The sequence below is a fragment of the Dromaius novaehollandiae genome, chromosome 1, assembly GCF_036370855.1.
Source record: "Dromaius novaehollandiae isolate bDroNov1 chromosome 1, bDroNov1.hap1, whole genome shotgun sequence".
Classification (NCBI taxonomy): Eukaryota; Metazoa; Chordata; class Aves; order Casuariiformes; family Dromaiidae; genus Dromaius; species Dromaius novaehollandiae.
Window position 1 is genome coordinate 38,309,426 of NC_088098.1, and position 18,855 is coordinate 38,328,280.

Here is an 18,855-nt window from a genome sequence, read left to right on the forward strand (position 1 = left end):
GCAATTATTACAGGGGCAATATTACATATAAGTGAAAAGACTGAAATGCTGTTGCTGTTATTATATTTAATACCAACAAAGTCAGACAAGTTTTTTGCCAGTTACCTTTAAGCTGCAAAAAGAATATAAACCTATTCTATAAGAATATTCTGTATGAATAGGCTTATAGTGAGTTGTAAACTGAAAATCATTATGTTGCTATTTTATGAACCGAAAAGGGCCTACAAAGTTACATCTTGTTTCAGTCTTAAAAGCTAGCCTTTTCTGCTCATCTCTTTTATATTTAAAATATTACTGATGTTGTATCTTGTATCTAGACATCTCTCCCTAGAGACATTTAATGTCTTCTAACATCTCCAGCTTCCTCCTTTACTTAGAAAACCCTTTGAATAAGTGTACTGATAGTGCAACAATCATTGAAAACCTACCTGCTATTTTGTCAGCTCACCAAGAGGAGAATAAACGCAAGATCTCAGAATTATTTTCCCTCTCTGCCACTTAGTGGCCAGAAACACTTCAGTTTGAGTGCATTTATTGAAATGTTATAATGTTATTTCAGTTTTCAAGGCAGGGGTGACCAATTTCATGGTGTCCATGAGCCACTTTGAAATATCAAGTTAAGCTGCCCACAACCAGGTCAGTATCTTTTGAGCATGTAACACACATGATGAGCCACAGCTAGGCTGACACTTGGGTCAAATACATTTTTGACTGTCTGCAGGAAGCTCTCATGAGCCACATGGAGCTGATCAGGCTTATCCACAGCAGAGTGTTCTTGTGATGTTGAGTCAAAATGGGTAGAAACTAGCAAGAGGTTGGGATACAAGAGCTCTCTGCATGGCTGGCTTTGGTATCTCTTGTCCCCTGAGGCAGCACTGATTGAGGTAGTGAAGTCTGGTAGTTAAACTCTGTGCTTGACTGCAGCATACTCCACTCTCAGCAGGACTATCCCGAAGAAATCTGTAGAGCAGCTGGTTCCCAATGATGATTTTCCTGCTGAAGGAAACTTGCAGCTCTGCAGTCATGATTGCACCCTCCCAGCTAAGTTAGAATTCGTAAGGAGACATTAAAAGGCAAGCAGATTCACTCAGCGTAATTCAGTGATGGCCATTTAGCAGCAAAAATATATGAAAAAATCATCTGGATATTTTTAGGCAAGATAAAATGAAAAATTTAGTTGTCTTGCTTTCTACACATCTGGATACTATGGGTACATAACCACTGGAGATTATAGTTCGATAGACAGAGAGCCAAGGTAAATTTTAAACAGTCTGATTAGAAAGGAGGGAATAGTCCAGCCATGGCAGCAAGGAGTTCATTATGGTTAATTTAACCTGTTGAACAAGAAGTTTGTAATGTAGATTCAGAATTTAAATAGTTTTAAGGCCATCCTGAAAACTAGGAACTCATGAAGTGAGTGGTAATTTGTAAGGAGAAGAAAAAAATCGTTTTCTAAGTTTGATGAGGGGATTTTTCTATTTTGAGTTCCTATTTCCATGTTCTTCCTATACAGAGGCAGTGTTTCTGATCAAAATCACAATTCTTGAGACCATTAAGATGAGAAAGACTATGAACGAATGTTTGTTTTCCTCTGTCTAAGCCATAAAAGTCAAGAATTCATGTAAATGTTTTACATCTAGTGTAATTTTAATTGTTAATATGTCGTAGTTACTCCCAAGTAAATATCAAAGTGGTAAGTTACTTTGTTATGGGCAAAAGGAACATACCCTAATATGCAAAGCCAAGAATTTAGTGTTAATGTTGTTCAAATCTTGCCTAGTCAAACATCATATTGCAGTCAAAGAAAAGAAAAGACAAAGAATACTATTACAGAAAAAGTCTTAAAAATACTACAGTAAAAATTGTTATACACACTTCTTAGTATCTATACCTTTCTCTGCTTTTACACTCAGCCCCACAGCCTTTCCGGGTCCTAAGGTTTTTGGCTTAGGGGTGGGGTGGGGCAGTGAGCCATCAGCATCCAAAGTCCGTTGCCAGGAGGAGTATAATATTGGTGTCGGTGGTTTCTTCCTCCTCATTCTTGAGCCCACTTGGTGCTATTGTATAAGCTTGCTAACACAGTCTGCACCTTGCTCTTTCCTCGTTGGTCTGTAGTTCCACATTATATCTGCACTTACTATACACGGTGTGTTTTGCATATGCTAGATAGCTCGTTCTCTTTGTTACCTGCTGAAACCAGTTTTGCCCAGCTCCCAAGTCGTCATTTCGTCAGCTATCAGGAATTGGTGAGCTGCTTACAGCGCTGGGGTCTCCAGTGTCACCCTGTGCCTCTTGACTCCTCTACACAGTATCCTGTGTCCTCACTTTCAAGGCCTCTGCTACCCGCCATGGCTGTGCTTCTCCAAACTGCATCATTATGCTGGGGTCATAAATATTTCATTCTGCATAGAATAATTACTTGTTACCAATATCTATATAAGGATTATGGTTATACCACACAATTGCACAAAGCTACATAAAACAAATTAGAAATAGCTACCTGATCGTTAGGAAATTGTTTGTTTAGCTAAACCAAAGCTTCAGGGAAGTGAAGACAAGGTCAGACAAAGTAAACCTGACAAAGGAAATTTCAGTCCTGAGGACCTGTAAGCTTACTACCAAGTCTGTGGTTGTTACTAGCAAAGACAATACTGCTTATCCTGCACTACCGGTCTACAGTTGACTGAACAGAACAGAAAACTGTGGACAGGATGGGATGAAAGGTATGTACCAAATATTGAAGAAGTCTTAGGAAGCTATTTCACAATTCTGTAACAACCTTATGGAAAAGTACTGATACTGATACAGTGTTATATACCAAAATATGTAAGACAGAATTGTCTTACATATCTTTTTGTAGACTTCCATAACGTCAGAAGCAGATACGCCGAGGCCTGAGATTGTCCATCACCCCGTGTGTGAGGCTGAGTGTGTCAGGTCTCCATCCACAGTGGTATTTAAGAGGTCAAAAGATACAAATTTGGCTGGCTGCATGTTCCTACACCCTCAGAGGGAGCTAAGTCTACAAGACATTGTGAATTTGCAGAAGGGTTTTCTGCTTTATATCACTCCTTTTATTTTTGCTAACACATCAGGTCGAAGTTTATTAAAACATTTTGTGAATGTCACAGACCTTAATTTTTACAATTTTTACACAGTGCCCTCAGGTATATATTCAATATAATGCTTATTCAAGCAGTTTGTGATAATTTGGTCAAGTCAATATTTTTTAACACTTTTTTTCACTCCTTGGGATTTTTTTGTTTAATTTCCATTTCCAAAGAAAAGAAACAATCAAATTCCCTACAAAATTGAAATGATAAGTTTCAGTCATAACAAACAGCACAGAAGGAGTAGGACAAGGGCTCACCAGCTGCTTATGGCAATTGATGATGTTCAATTGCACTCTTAACAAAAAGACGTATACATCCCAGAAAGGAAAATTAAAACCTTGATATGAGAGATTTTCCTCTTGCCAATACTAATCTTTGTATCTTAGTTTAATTTTTTCAGCACTGCATAAAGAAGCATTCTTTCTTGTCCAGCAGTGACTTGTATATGCTCTATAGATAACAGACATCCTTCTTAATAAAAGACTTCATACTCAAATACCCTCCCACAGCTTGAGTATCATGAAGAGAGAAATCTGTCAGATTTTGATAACACTGGAACAAACTGCTGACAAAATTTTATCTAAAAAAAACAGAACAAAATTTTGTACAAAAGCAAACGAAATTGGCAAGATCTAGCTGTTCAGTTATGGAAGCAATTTTGTTCTATGACCAAGTACTTTCTGTGTCTCAACGAGCTTTAATTCTCCTCTTGCTTTTTTCTTCATTTCGGGGGGGAATAGCCAGGAGTAATCTGTTTCCCTTTTTCCTCTGGATGTTTCCAGGAGATAGCTAATGATCATTCCAACTAATCCACATTTTTAACATTTAAAGAATATTCTCCCAGCAGCCAAGAAAAATGTAGTCCTCCCATCCGCAGCAATGCAACTGGGAGAGGCTTTGCTGAAGTCATTATATTTTTACAGCTGAGCACTTTCAGCCTCTAAATTACCCTCAGTTTCCTGAGCATCAAAAAGTTCAGGTTTTCAACAGATCTTGATATCAGATCAGCTTCACTGGATTTGGGAGTTGCATGGAACTAGGGGAGTTGTTTGTTTAATTTATGAAACTGCCATTGTGTAGGTGTTTTAAAAGAGTCTAAAATATTTCCTTCTTTCAGTTTTTAGGCTTAGTGTTTTGGAAGCATAATTTAGGAAGCCACTGTTCAAGGGGGAGAACAGATTCAAATTAGCCAGTGCAAATAGCATATCCGCACCATCTGCAGTAGATCCTGCCTGTTTAATCAGCAATATGGCTCCTACACTAAGACTGAATGCCCTTGTTTGAGCCTTCCAGAAGATGTAGCTCACTCTCTTGCTTATTTGGAACCTAATTAATCATTATAGTCTTGGGGCACTTGCCAGTCAGTTGATGACTGTGTGAGATTTCTTTTCACTGTGAATTTACAAAAACAAGAAGCTCAGAACTCTGATGCTTCAGTGTCTTAAGAAGCAATGCACAGGCACAGTAAAATCCATTTTCTCTAATCCAGATGGTTATTTCATTTTGCTTAGAGAAAGGCCTTCTGTGAGCACTCACAATTTCTTTCAGTGTAATGCCCATTTTCATTGTTTCACTATTACTGGAAGTGAGATACCAAAAGCTTTTGGGCTGTGTGTTTTTAAGGCTGACCCATTTCATCTCCGAAGAAATGTAAGGTCATTTCTCCACTTGATATAAGCACATAACTCCTATTATGCTAAGGGCAGCTCTACGTATACATATTATTAACCCCTTCCTTTTAGGTGTCAGTTAGTATTCTTTAAGTGCAAAGGGTTCCATTTCCTAAAATCTCCAAACTATTCTTGATCCATTCTCATATTTGCGAATTCTATCTGGCTTCTTCACACAGTATCCTATTCAATCTGTTTCTACATTGCTGTTAACAAGAAAAATGAAGCCAAAGTTCTTTAAGTTGATACAATGAAAGGTTTTGCTAAAGGCCAACTGTTTCATGAACAAATCCTTTTGTAGTAAAAAAAAGTCAACAGCTTACATCAAGCTTCTTGGATTATCATATTTGGAACTTGTCAACCTACATTTTTGTAAAAACATCTTTGAAAATCATCTTCTGTCACGGTGTTCTAAAGATAGATGCATTAGTAATAAAACCTTATTTGATTAAATAATTAAGTCTTTGTCAGCCATAATTAAACACTACCTCTTAACAGAACTCTAATTATTTCTGCCTGGATTTCTCAGGTTGCACAGACTATTCTTCCTTCTGTAAAGTACAGAGACTATTAATCTGATTTAGTCTTATGTTTTGTTTACTTTGTTTCTTATAAACTGAGCCTTCATAGTCACTGGAGCTGAGAATCATAAATGCCAAGGCCCCATTTGATACCTATCTTCATAATTTTTTTTCTTGCATAAGTTTTAGAGTGAGTTCCCATGAGATTCTGAGCTCAATTAAAGGTGAAAAGTTGGAGCAATATTTTGTTTCTGCTAATAAAAGAATCTGTTCAATCCATGGATCTCTCATAAAAGAGCAGGAAAATGTTGAGGTCTGTATTTAAGTTCAGATAAACAGAAGAGGACATTTAAAACAAAATTTGATTTGAAACAAGGCCTGACTATAAAATCAGGGAATGGCTGATAATTTATCTTTACAGTTCCTTATTTTCCGTACCTACTAACATTTGTAATTTTCAGTGACAAACCAGAGTCATAGATGTAACCCCACAAACACAGAAGTAGGAGCCATTCAGTGTTGCAGTCCAGGCTTAGGCAAACAGGTACCCAAACTCTGCCTATGCCCCACTGAAAAGGCTTGAAAAGTTGGAATTAGTCAGGGCTGTCAGAGTTGCGTTAAGAAGACCACATGCTTTTCGTGCAGTACTCTCAGATAAAGCCCTTATCCAGAGATCAGGAGGCGAGCTCAGATTTTCCATAGGAGTTCTGCTACTTGCAAAGGGATATCGTGGATGAGGACACCTTTCAGGGGAAGCCCAGCCGCTGCAGAGCTGACCGAACAAGGGACATGGGACCAGCTGATAAGAGGGATCCTGATTCTTGCCATGGGGCTTTAACATATGGCTGAGCTATGGCAGAAGAAAGTTTCCATACCTAGCCATGCGGATTATGTAGGTATCAGACCATCAGCGGGCAAGGACAGAAACCAGAACATTAGGCCTTCTGTTCTCACACTCTGAGTCTTTCAGGCTGTATGAAATGCTTAAATTGGATGTTTTCCTGTAATAGACTCTTTTCAGCTTTAATTAAATTTCCTTTCAAGTAAGCCTGCTTTCAGACTATATCTGATAGTGTCAGGCATCACAGATGTAAATCTGAAAGAGAATAAGGAAAACTCTAACACTGCATTCACCATTTGAAAAAGGCCAATTTTTTTCCTCTCTAATACATAATAATGTAATGTAAGCTTGCAGTATAATATAATAATAGCTTGGAGTATAATCTCTGAAGAAACAGGAGACCACCTCCAAAATGAAAACAAAGCCCTGTTTCATCTTACTTTGGAAATGACATTGCTCCAAAATGATGCTACTACCAGTCATTGGCCATGGAGAGAATATGGCTACAAGCAAAAATGATCTTTTAATTGATAAAGATTGCACAGCCTGTACAGTCTGTCCTACATCCTGCCAGGTGAGCCTAATCTGTTCATTCCACCTCTTCTTCCCACTCATGTATCCCAACAAAAAGGATCATCACATGATAAAAAGCATGTTTGTGTTGTTTATTTGGACAGACTTCATGCCTCAAAGGAGGATTTGCAAGACCATACAACTTCAAAGTGATATGATGTTACTCTCATGATTGCATGGCCTTTTATTAAAAAAATGGCACTGTAATGGCTTACTTTATCAGATTTCTTCTGCTCAGCCTTCTATATAGCAGAACAAGTGAATGTCAGAAAGCTGAAAGGAAACATTATTACGCAAGCTGTTTGTTTCTGCACAGCATTGGCGTGATAAGCTATTTCGAGACCCTCTTTCAATCAGTTATGGGAAAAGCCAAATGGGATAAAGTGAATAGCTTCATGGATTATACCCAAGATAAAAAGAAGCACATAGAGGCTAACACCTCTATCTGATTGTATTTTATCAGCTTTAACAGCAAGATTTTGGATGTAAAGTGACCTTGACTGGTGATAAAGAAGGTGACTGACCAGCTCAGAACTTAAGAACAGAATTGTTTTTTTCACACATGATTATTTCAGTACAAAAACTACAACTAATGCTGCAACAAACCATTGTTATGGTACATCTTGTTTGAAAAAACAAGATTCCTTGCTATTCTCAATGTCACAGGATATACCAGCTCATCCTTTAGTGCTACCATAGATGGAATATAAAGTAGGCAAGCAGACGTAAGCAGAATTCTGTAGTTAAGGTACAGATAATGATGCATGGGAAGAGATGCCAAAATGCTCTTCCTTCAACTATGAAACCTCTGTTTTGTTGGTTGTATGAGTGCTAAAATTATGATGAATCATGACTTAGTCCCAGGATGTCAAGCAGGCATGGATTCAAAGTGGGATTTCGAACTTTCCTGTAGCTAAAAAGGTGCACTTTGCAAAGCTGCACATTCCTTTTACTGCATTTTACTCTGACTGGCATGTGAGTCCTTGGCCTGGGGCCAGGAGCTGCCCTATGAATCGTCTGTCCGTGTTCAGGAGCAACTGGGTGATGTCCTTCAAAGAGGTGCTGTTGTGAGCTAAACAGCAAATAAAACAAATGAGCATGCTAAAAGACCAGGTGAATTCCACATGCTATTACTTCTGCTTCTCTCGTAAGCTTAATAAATTAGAGTTTTTTAACTTAGCTTCCATGAGCATTATACTAGAAATACTGTTCAATAGTCATCCGTCCATTCAAACAAATGGTCATCAAAGAGACCAGGAGGAAGTGAAGGCAAACTTCCATGAGCTAAAGTGATGGGCTATAAGTTAACCAGACTCACACTTTTTTATAGTTTAACTTCCAAGAGAACTTTATTCTGAACAGTAAGCTTTTACAGTAGTTATTCCTCCAATTTGAACATGAACACTCATCCAGCCATTCAGAAAGATAGGTAGAAATAATTACTTAAATCACTGAATATTTGACTCTAATCATGCACAGGTGGCTAGGACTGGAGCTTCACTGAGCTGCCCTTGCAGACTCTAATGCTGCACTAAAGTACTCAGCTTTATGAAAGGAAACTAGCAGTTTAATTTATGTTTGCTGGCTTGGGAGGACTTTTGTTTATATTGATTGAATTGGATCAGCAAGACAAGATTTAGTCAAGAACCACTGCAGAGCATTTATATTTTGGAAGTGATCATCCACTGACTTCATTCCCTTTTGCTCCCCCTTTCCTCTCCCACTCCTTACAAATGTTGAGTGATTTTCCATCCGTTTTGCTAAGATGAAGTGGTGTCTGGATTAGGTTGTCAAGTTGTACATTACTCTCCTCTGTTTTCATTTTATCTGAATCTATCTACCCATGCCACTTGACTAAAGGAAGAATTGCCATTTGGGGAGAGAAATCTCTCACATAGTGTGGAAGAAAATGCATTGTGTTCTCTCTTATGTTGTCCTTCCCCTCCATTTTCATCTGTTTTATGTTTTCTTTTTCTGCAGGGATATGCACAAAACTTGCATGAGAAGTTCCAGGGTGCATGTCCAGCATAACCAGTGCTCAGGAGCCAGAGAAAGGGCACGAGGATGCAGGGGCAGATCCAAGGCAGGAGTCTCTCAGGAAGCCAAAGGTCTTTGTTCAAGTGACAACCATCGTCCAGGATCATGGATCGGTCTTGCTGGACAAACAGCAGCTGACTTACATATCCTTCACAGAAGGGCATGCTGATGACAGAGTTTGCAATGAACGGGACATGGATGGAGCCTTTTCACTGAGCTGACAAGAGCCAAAACCTCCATTAGGTCATCAAGACAACAGTCTTCGCATCTCCCCCCCTTGCTTCTCAGTTCAGTCATTCTATCGCTTTTGCAACAGCTACATCATGTAGAAAATAAATGCTGTTTCCTGACCAGAGGGGTCCATGGGAGCTCTGCCAATGCTATATAGATTCTGTAATAGAATTTGAGACAGATAAAGCCGACTGAGAAGAAGTTCCCGTTAATTCATAGCATCTTGCAAATAAATTGGTGATATCTACTGAGTTTTTGCTAACAATAGTAATTCCTGTATATGTGATTTTCTTTTTAATAAGCAATATGGTCTGATTCCTGCAATTCCAAATGTTTAGGTATTGAGGGGAAACAGGAATAATTACTTCAAAAATGAAGGATAGATAGATAGATAGATACAGCTACAGCTTCTTAAATAATAACACTGTGTGTGCTTTTAATTTGAAAACTCTTATTTGGGTTGGCTTCCCACCAGACAGTAGAAAAAGATTTCAGCTTTCATTGCTTAATAAAAATCAAATATGCAAGTCAATGCCAGTAGCTAAAATACTGCTGAAAATAATAAGGGCAAGAGGACACAAATAGACTGATTATATAAAACCAAGACAGTGAAACCAAGAAAATAGTTCCAAGACTGGAAAGAGATTCATGCACTTTTATCTTCCTCACAGGAAGACTCCTTAAAGGAGTCCCGCTGAAATCCACAGAGACCAGATCACCACTGAGATAAGACTGAGGCAGCTCAGTAGGAGGGTCAGGTCAACAATTTTTATACTTCTAGAGTAGTTAGTCCTCTGACAAAAGGACTCATTTGGGGAACCAGGGCTTAAAATACTGCTAACTTCTTATTTTGCATCCAAGATTATAAAGTTGATAAATATTAAAGATAAAGATTAAAGATTTATTCCAGTCCTAATTTTCTCCACCCCTTTTTTCCTGTCAGCATGTCACACACAGCAGTATGTGAGCAAGTCTTGGGTTCAGTGAAAAGGAAGGATTAGTTCTATAAAGCTCTAACAATATATTTTTTTTAATTGACATTTCTGGGAAGGATCATTAGGCCACATCTATGCTAAATACAAACATCGTTTGCACCTCCATGGACAAACTCAACTCCTTTCTGTACTGTATGAGCACAAGTCCCTCTCACAGGCAGGATTTTGATGAAGGGAAAACTTGAGCCCATGCTATCCCTCAGTGCAGTCCAAAGCTGTACTTCTACTTGCAGCAGGGTTACAATTGCCTGTAGCTCCTGTACCCATTCCTCAAATAATAAAATTTAATTGTGGGATTACTTTTACATATACATTTCTTTCTTCTGCACTAACTCCTGCACAGTCCACAGTCTAATTAACAGACTGTGCAGTCTGCTCAGCAGCTCAGTTTTTCCTTTGCTATAAAGATACAGTACAGTTTGTATCATCGTTTGAAGGAACTGACCAACAGCAATACCCTAGGCACTCTGGGATCTCCAGATTCACAGTGATTATTGCTGACTTGAATCATAGAGTTTTCTGCAAATATAAAGCTTGAAATGCTCTCTTGGACATTAGATACACATCTTTTCTTTTTTCAGTCTTTTTGCCTCTCTGAAAAAAAGGCCGGGATGCTGAAGTTAAGGTCTTCACTGTCATAGGCCTCCTCTGAAGGTAATGGGGAGGGACAGGCACTCCTAGAGGACCCATCAGTGGGCTAAATCGCCTGATTGCTCCACTGTCTATCAAGGGTGCAGCACCATTGAGGTGTCAAACATGAATCCATTTCTAAAGGACTTTATGCACTGTGACTGAACACCGTGACGTGTTTGGCTGGAACTTTTGAGGGAGGGAACTCATAACTTGTAGTTCATTTTGGTTGGTTATATAGGCAAGGTAGCACTTCCATGCCAGCAGGCACCTTTTCAGACAACTTCTTCACATGCTACCCCTGTGAAGACATGCCCCCCCAAGGGCAGCACAGAGGCATATTGCCTTCAGCTCTCAGAGGCACTGACTTCACACTGGTACAACCACCACAGGGTGTGGGTTGTCCTTGTTCCCTTTGGCATTTGCCCAGTTCAAAAAGGATATGTCATAACACAAATTGTTTATTTTAAACTTATTCACCTCTTCCTCCTAATCAGTAGCAATTTAGATCAGTAAACGTGTCAATGAATATATCTATGATTTTTTAGGCATACCTATGCAGCCAGTGTTTGGTACTTGCTAGACTCTCTTTAGAGACCTTGTCTTTTTGCAGACATTTTTCAAAATTATAAAGTGATGTAAATGTTACATATTAAAGGAGAAAAGTAAAGGAAAGCAATTCAATGCCCTTCTCTTTGGAGAAGCATTGGAGAAGCAAGTAGTACTATTCATTGAAACAACAGTTTAGCGGAGATTAGTCTCAACAGTGCAGCACTCCAGAAAAGTTGACAATGAATAAGAAGTCATCACCAGCCTCAAGGCTGTTTGAAAATGAATCTCATGATACCTTTCCTCCTGCAGAGGAGCAGGCTTGCTGAAGCTAAGGAAACATTATTTACTCAAGGGAAAGAGACAACTTTGTCAGAAAACCTTCCTAGAAATGTGGTTAATGAGCCTATCTGTCAGTTTTGTGGACAAGAAATATACCATAGCCATTTGCAACAGTTGAGCTGTGATGAATCCCTCAGCTTATGGAACTATTTACCACTCAACCAAAGAGACCTGGACAATAATGGGGTGAAATTTGTGCTTTGAAGGACCAAAATAGCTTGCTGTTGACCGCTTTTCCAAATGCTTAAAAAACTAGCATATGAATCTAGCCTTATTGGCTGGTGTGACAGATACAGCCTTAGGAGTGTGTGCACACTGTCTTTGAAAAGTTCATCTGTACTTCCCCAGTGCCCTGTAGTTTGTCAGGAGATACTTCACTTATGGATAAATATAGCTTATCTGCTACATTACAGTCATCTATAGTCTCAAACTAATGGCAAGGCTGAGAGGCAACCCTCCAGACTGCAAAGTACATTTTAGAAGATGGGAATCCATTTCTAATCTTACTCAGTAACAGCAATGCGAGTAAATGCCACCCATAAGAGCTGACACGTGTCGACAGCTTAGGAAATACCTTTTTTGTATTTCCAGGGACAAACTGTCTTCTACGAGTACAATTTCCAGACAAGCTGCATAGATTGACAGAAAAGGAAAAGGCTATACTGTCGCCTTCTGATGCGACACTCTCCCGTTCGCCTGAGACGGCACGGAGGCTCCCCCAGCCTCCGGGCCAATGAGCACTGACACCAATATGAGGATGCTGCAAATGGCGTTTATTGTACGCATGTATTTGCTTATATACCTACAAGCATACTGCTATCTCTACGTCATATCCTTCCTCTTCCTTCCTCTTTCCGTGCCATCGCGAGATCTTCCGATCGCCGTTCCCTACATCTCCCCCTCCCCATGCTTTGACTATGCTATTTGCTTTAAATTGCCGTGTCGCGGGTGAAGCGTTCATAGTGTGGGTGTGGGTGGGACCACCCCTTTTCTAGCAGTTGTCTTACCAAGCATCTAAACACTAGTCTACATACTAATATACCTAGCACGAGCATCAGTAGCAGGTGCAACTCTTCTATTAGTAATTGCCTGGCCCATGGTCCTAGCCCAAGCCAATTACCACTACTGAACCCAGAAGGTCAAGCTCTTGTGGGTCCCAGGGCAATGACGCATTCAGCGTGTCAATGCTCTCTCAGCTTTGGTAGGTCTACGGTCAAATTCAATGGGACCCCTATTAAGCATGTCTTAAAAGGGCTGCCCCGCACCCACCAACGTCAGGTAAAATTGCTTATTTCCTGTCCGGTTTGCCAGGTGAGCCATAGATTGTTACTACCCCATTTCACTAACATTGGTTCGCCTTTCACCCCTTGGAGTCCCAGTCCCAGCATCGCTACGAGGAGAGCTACTTGGGTTGCTCCCCCTGCCATCTTCTCGGGTTTTCTGGTTACGCGTTCTTCTTGTGGTTTCACGCGCCTTTTCTCATCTGTTCTTCTTCTCCTGTCTGTTGTCTTTGCTGCTAGAAGGGATCATCAGCTTTTCAGGGTGGTCCTCCCCTGCAATAAAACTCAGACATTCATTAATTCACCTGACTCTCTGCTTCCTGTCTTGTCCTTGCCCTGAGGTCTGGGCGTACCCACTTCATAGGGACCCATCTTACCATTTCTCCCTGCCTGACCGCTGCATACCCTCGTCCTTGGGTTACCAGCTGCCACCCCTCTTCCCATTCCCCTTTTTCCGGGATTCGAACCTTTACGTCTGGTCCCTCGTGCATCGCTCGGACCACCCAATGCTTTTCTGCTGGCGTCTTGTTCTCCTCCCCCCTGATGAACTGATTCAGACCGAATAAGGCGCGCATAATTATTTCTGATTGTTTGTGCGCGGGGATTCTTTGTGTATATCCCTCCCCCTCCCCAAGAATCTCGATCCTTTGCTTTAAAGTGCGGTTTGCTCGCTCGACAATGGCTTGACCTGTGCTATTATAGGCAATACCGTGCACTAGCTTAATTCCCCAGCGTACGGCCCATTCTCTCGTGCTTTGCGCTGTGAAACACGTGCCGTTGTCTGTTTTAATAGTTTCTGGGGCACCCAGCCAGGCCATTGCCGTGTGCCAATGCAACTGTGCCGCCCGCGCTGTGACTCGTTTATGTTGGGTCGCAACGATGATACTGCTGTGTGTGTCCACTGTGACAGCCAGCCAGGGCCGTGGTCGAAGTCGCTGGCACATTGTGAAGTCCATTTGCCATATTTGGTTTCCTTTCAGCCCCCTGGGGTTGATGCCGGCGCCCCACAGGGGGGTTTTTTGGCAATACAGGCAAGCCGCAACCACTTCACGAGCCGTGGTAAGGGGGATGTTGCAGCTTTTTGCCAGTGCTTTTGCACCAACATGGAGAAGGTCGTGCACCTGCCTTGCTTCTGCGACTGTCCACACACCTTTGGCCGCTTGATCGGCTTTATTGTTGCCTTCTTGGTACACTCCTTGGATTGCCTCATGACTCCGAACATGAATAACAGAGGCAGTGGCCCGCCGTTGTTGTAGGGCTTCTTCTAGCATTAGCGCAATGGGCGATCCGGCCCATCCAGGATATGACATGTTGTGTAACAATTTAAAGACGAACATGGAGTCTGTCACTACATTCAAATGCTCTTCTGGCCACATTTGCAATGCCTGCGCCACAGCTCGGGCCTCTAAATGCTGTACGCTACTGTCCGGCTCGCTGATCTTCACTCGGTGCCATTGGGCCTTTTGATCTTGCCACACAACAACCGCTGCCCTGGTCACCGATGACGCGTCGGTGAACACTGTGCGCCCTGGTGCAGGTCGCTGTAGCACTCGGGCTTTCAGATGGGGCCGAAGGACGGTGAGGTGTGTATACATCTCCAGCACAGGTGATAATCTGATTGTTCCTGGGAATCCTTCCAAAGCTATTGCTATACTATCTTGTTTCTGGACCACGCTGTCCCATTGACTCCTTTTTACCGGCAGGTAAATGGACTCAGGCTCCTTCGCGAAGTGCCGAACGGTGGCGGTTCGTCCCTTCTGTATCATCTGTGCCAACGCTGTTACGATTGTGACGTATGCCGTACTTATTTGGTTTGACACTATCCACCATACGACTTCCGGACGCTCCGGTGTCCCTTGTCCTAGAACGCCTATGGCTCCTGTTCTTGTAACTGCCACGTACAGATTGATTGGTCTGGCCGGGTCGTATCTCGTTACTCCGCCCTTTGCCATGAGATCTTCTATTTTTCGGAGGGCTTCTAACGCGTTCGGTGTCATCTGCCTCGGTTCCCATGGTTTGTGGCCCTTGAGCAACTCGAACAGTGGCTCCATCCACTCCTTGGGAATACCTATCAGCCCTCGCAGCCATTGGAGAGCTCCAACCAATTGCTGTACATCATGCAACGTTCGTATCTCTTTATTGAGCTTTATTGGCTGTGGGACCACAGCTCTGGGGAGGATGGTGGTTCCCAGATAGTCGACAGATTCTCCCCTTTGCGTCTTTGCTTTCTGAACGTACAGTCCCGCTTCATTTAGGCAGTTAATTACTGCCTGTTCTGCCTGATCGGTTTCTTGCTGGGTCTCTGCAGCTATTAGGAGGTCGTCCATGTAATGGATGATAAGCGCGCGCGGGAACTGCGCCCTTACCGGCTGCAATACCTTAGCTACTGCCGCCTGACAAATCGTAGGTGAATTTTTCATGCCCTGCGGGAGGACTGTCCATTGATATCGCGCTGCTGGCTCCTGCAGATTCTCTGAGGGCAGTGTGAAGGCAAATCGAGCTTTGTCCTGAGGGGCTAATGGTATAGAGAAAAAGCAATCTTGGATATCCATCACCACCACTGGCCAATTCTTTGGTATTGCTGATGGTAGTGGCAATCCTGGCTGGAGGGCACCCATCGCTTCCATCTGCTGATTTACCGCTCGTAGGTCGTGCAGTAATCGAAATTTAGACTTATCCTTTTTGTGTATCACAAATATAGGAGTGTTCCAGGGACTGTGGCTTTCCTCCAGGTGTCCCTGCTCTAATTCTCTACTTACTATTTGTCGGGCAGCCGCCAATTTGTCCGCTGTCAATGGCCACTGCTCTACCCACACAGGCTCATTGGAGCACCATGTCAGCGGGACAGCGAAATGAGCCCCGAGGAGGTAGGCAGTGGCCCTTACCCTAAATTTGTCAGGTGAAAGCCGCTTTGCAATAAGGCATCTCGCCCTAATAATGGTTCCCCTATGGCAGTTATGTACGGCCGCACACGGATGATCTGAGCAGGCCTATCCGGGTCCTCCAATACAATTGTGATATCGGTTTCAGAAATCATAGCCTCCGCCCTGCCTCCCACTCCATCTAACGAGCTTGCCACTTTTGCTGGCCAACTCGATGGCCACAACCACGAGGGCACACATGTAACATCTGCCCCCGTATCTAGCATCATTATTAAGGGGATGCTAGGAGGACCCGCCCCTGGTGGGCCTATCAGATGCGCTTTCACTCGGGGTCTCTTCTCACACCCTAAGACCAGGGCCACGCGGGGTTTCCCTTCGGAGTTTGGTCGCTGGAGCTGTCCATCAGCAGTGTGTTGTTGTTGACAGGGGCTACTTGAAGCCGGCTCACCGGGGAGGGGTGGCCCCCTAGTTGCCCTCCCCGCTTCTCGTTTCCCGACCGCTGACAATCTCGTGCTCTGTGTCCTGGTTTTCCACAGGCCCAGCATGTAAGGCTCCCCATACCCCTTGTTGGGCGCGCGTAACTTCCCTTATTCGTGCACTGTGCTCTCAAATGGCCCATTCGCCCGCAGCCAAAGCATGGGCCTCCTTTTGGACCTCCTCTAGCTCTAACCTCCGGCATTGCCATAACTGCTGCAGCAATCTGTAAGGCTGTGGTCTTGTCCCGGTGTTCTAATACGTACTTGATCGTCTGCCCTAGACTTGCTCCCTTAGGCGCTGTTCTTAGGATTTCTTTTGTCAACTCGTTGCCCTGTTGTTTGATACATTCCAACATCACTGCTCCTTTTGCAGCGTCTGGTAAAGATGCAAGTTCTACTGCTGCCTGTAGCCTGTCACAAAACTTGTCAAACGGCTCTCCCACTCTCTGCTTCACAGTCGTCCATGGGTCTGCCTGCTGCACCAGTGGCCCAATATCATCAAAGGCCTTTCGAGATGCTTCTGTTGTCACCAGTATCTCCCGAGGTGTCAGGCCCGCGGCCTGCTGCTGGGGTGTAGCCATGGCCGCATCATTTCCTCTTAACCGCGGTAGGGTGGATTGGCCCAGTGGGTTCTGCGGGTCTGCCTGTGCGGCCATCAACGCCTGCTGCAAGCGCGAGGTCCACGCTTCTTTCCACATAAGGACCATCGTGGGCGATAAAACCAGTCGCGCGAGGGCACGACAATCCCACGGTATTAGGCCTCCCACGTGCGCCGCGTCCAGCAACGTCTGTGTCACCGGGTGTCGCAGGCCCTGTTCTTGCACTGCTTTCAATAGCTGTTGTACCGTCTTTGGATCGAGGGGCATCCATTCCACTGCCCCCCCCCCCCGGGGCAACTCGTACTGGGAAGGCCCCTATTGGCGCACGAAACTTGAGGCCACTCAGGGCACATTCCGTCGCTATCAGTTTCCAGTCTGTTAGGGGAATTTCTTTTCCCCCTCCCGCTTGGGTGAAACCTGCTGTCTCTGATGGCCCTCTTTGTTTAGCTGCTGCCTCTGATAGCCCTCTTTGTTTAGCTGTTGCCTCTAATAGCCCTCTTTGTTTAGCTATTTCTTCTTCCAGAGCTGTAAGCAGCATAAACATCTGCTCCATATCTCTTGTAACTTTCCTCCCTTTTTTTTCCTCCCGCCTCTGACTGCGCGGGGAGCTCCGCCCTAGTTGCTGCATCTTCGTTGTTATTCCTTCTAAGGAGTCAGAGTCTGTACCTGAGTCTTCAGTCTCCTCCTCCCGCAATGCTGGTCGACGCCCACTCCTCTCTCGGCCAGCGCCATCTTTTCCCGGGTGCGGCACCCTCGGTTTTTCCCCTGCTTCTGGTCTTTCCCCTGCTTCTGGTCTTCTTTCGTCCTCCCACTGCACCCGAATCATGGTCCCCGGTAGCCAGTCTCGGGGATCATCCACTATAAGCAGTCTTTCCTTTTCTTCTGCCTCCTTCACTTTCACCTTGCTTTCTTTTCCTCTACCCGCCTCTGGCTTTTTCATATCTGGGTCTCCACAAAGGTCTCCTGGTTCTCCTAGTTCTCCCCCTTCCATCGCCCTCATTTCTTTCCACGGATACCGCGGCGGAGGCGGAGAAGAGGGCGTTATTGGGTAAGCCTCTGGAGTTTTTGCCTCCCCTTCTCCCCGCTCTGGATCTTGATTAACCGCCTCCTCCTTTATGTCTGTTTCCACACTCTCCGTTCTCACTTCATCCCCAACTATCGTCTCTCCCTCTATCGCCTCCGTTCGCTCCTCTGCGTTCGCTGCTGTCTGTGTTGCCATTTCCGCGGACATGTGTAGCGCCGCGCGGGCAGCCTGCCAGGTCTCAAGCTCCTCCCTAGTCCTTTCTAAAATGATCGTTATATCTCCCCACGTCTTAAGCTCTGCGGCCTTCTTAGTGGCCATAGCTCTCTGAGCAAGTGCTCGAGTGCACTTCTCCCAGTTAGAAGGGGAAAAAATGTCCCCTGGTCTAACTATCGCTCCATCTTTCAGGAGCCGCCCGATGCAGTTTGCTACTGCATCCGCTCTCATAGAGAGCCCCCATTCCCGGGCACCCACGCGTATAACCTTAACTACCGCGTCCATGATCCGGATCCTCTCGACCGCCTGCGGTCCGCCGTCTCAGCTATCACGTCGGGGTCACCACTTGTCGCCTTCTGATGCGACACTCTCCCGTTCGCCTGAGACGGCACGGAGGCTCCCCCAGCCTCCGGGCCAATGAGCACTGACACCAATATGAGGATGCTGCAAATGGCGTTTATTGTACGCATGTATTTGCTTATATACCTACAAGCATACTGCTATCTCTACGTCATATCCTTCCTCTTCCTTCCTCTTTCCGTGCCATCGCGAGATCTTCCGATCGCCGTTCCCTACACTATACTAAGGTCCTTTTGAGCAACGAGATGCTACAAGGACGATAAGGATGCAGTACTCTAGGACTATATCAGAGCAACTGGATTGCAAAAAAGGTTGTGCAGCACCTAGGACTGTGCAAGACGAATGCCATGCTCCTAGTCTACTCTCTGTGCAGGACAATAGAGACTCATCTGACAGACAACTGCCCCTCAACATGAGGACAGTGCTGGACAGTTCACTGCGGCAGTGCCAAAAGTGTTGAGAGACCATCTTCTCAGAGGAACTCCAGGAATAACTGGCCAGGTAGACAAATTTCCGAGT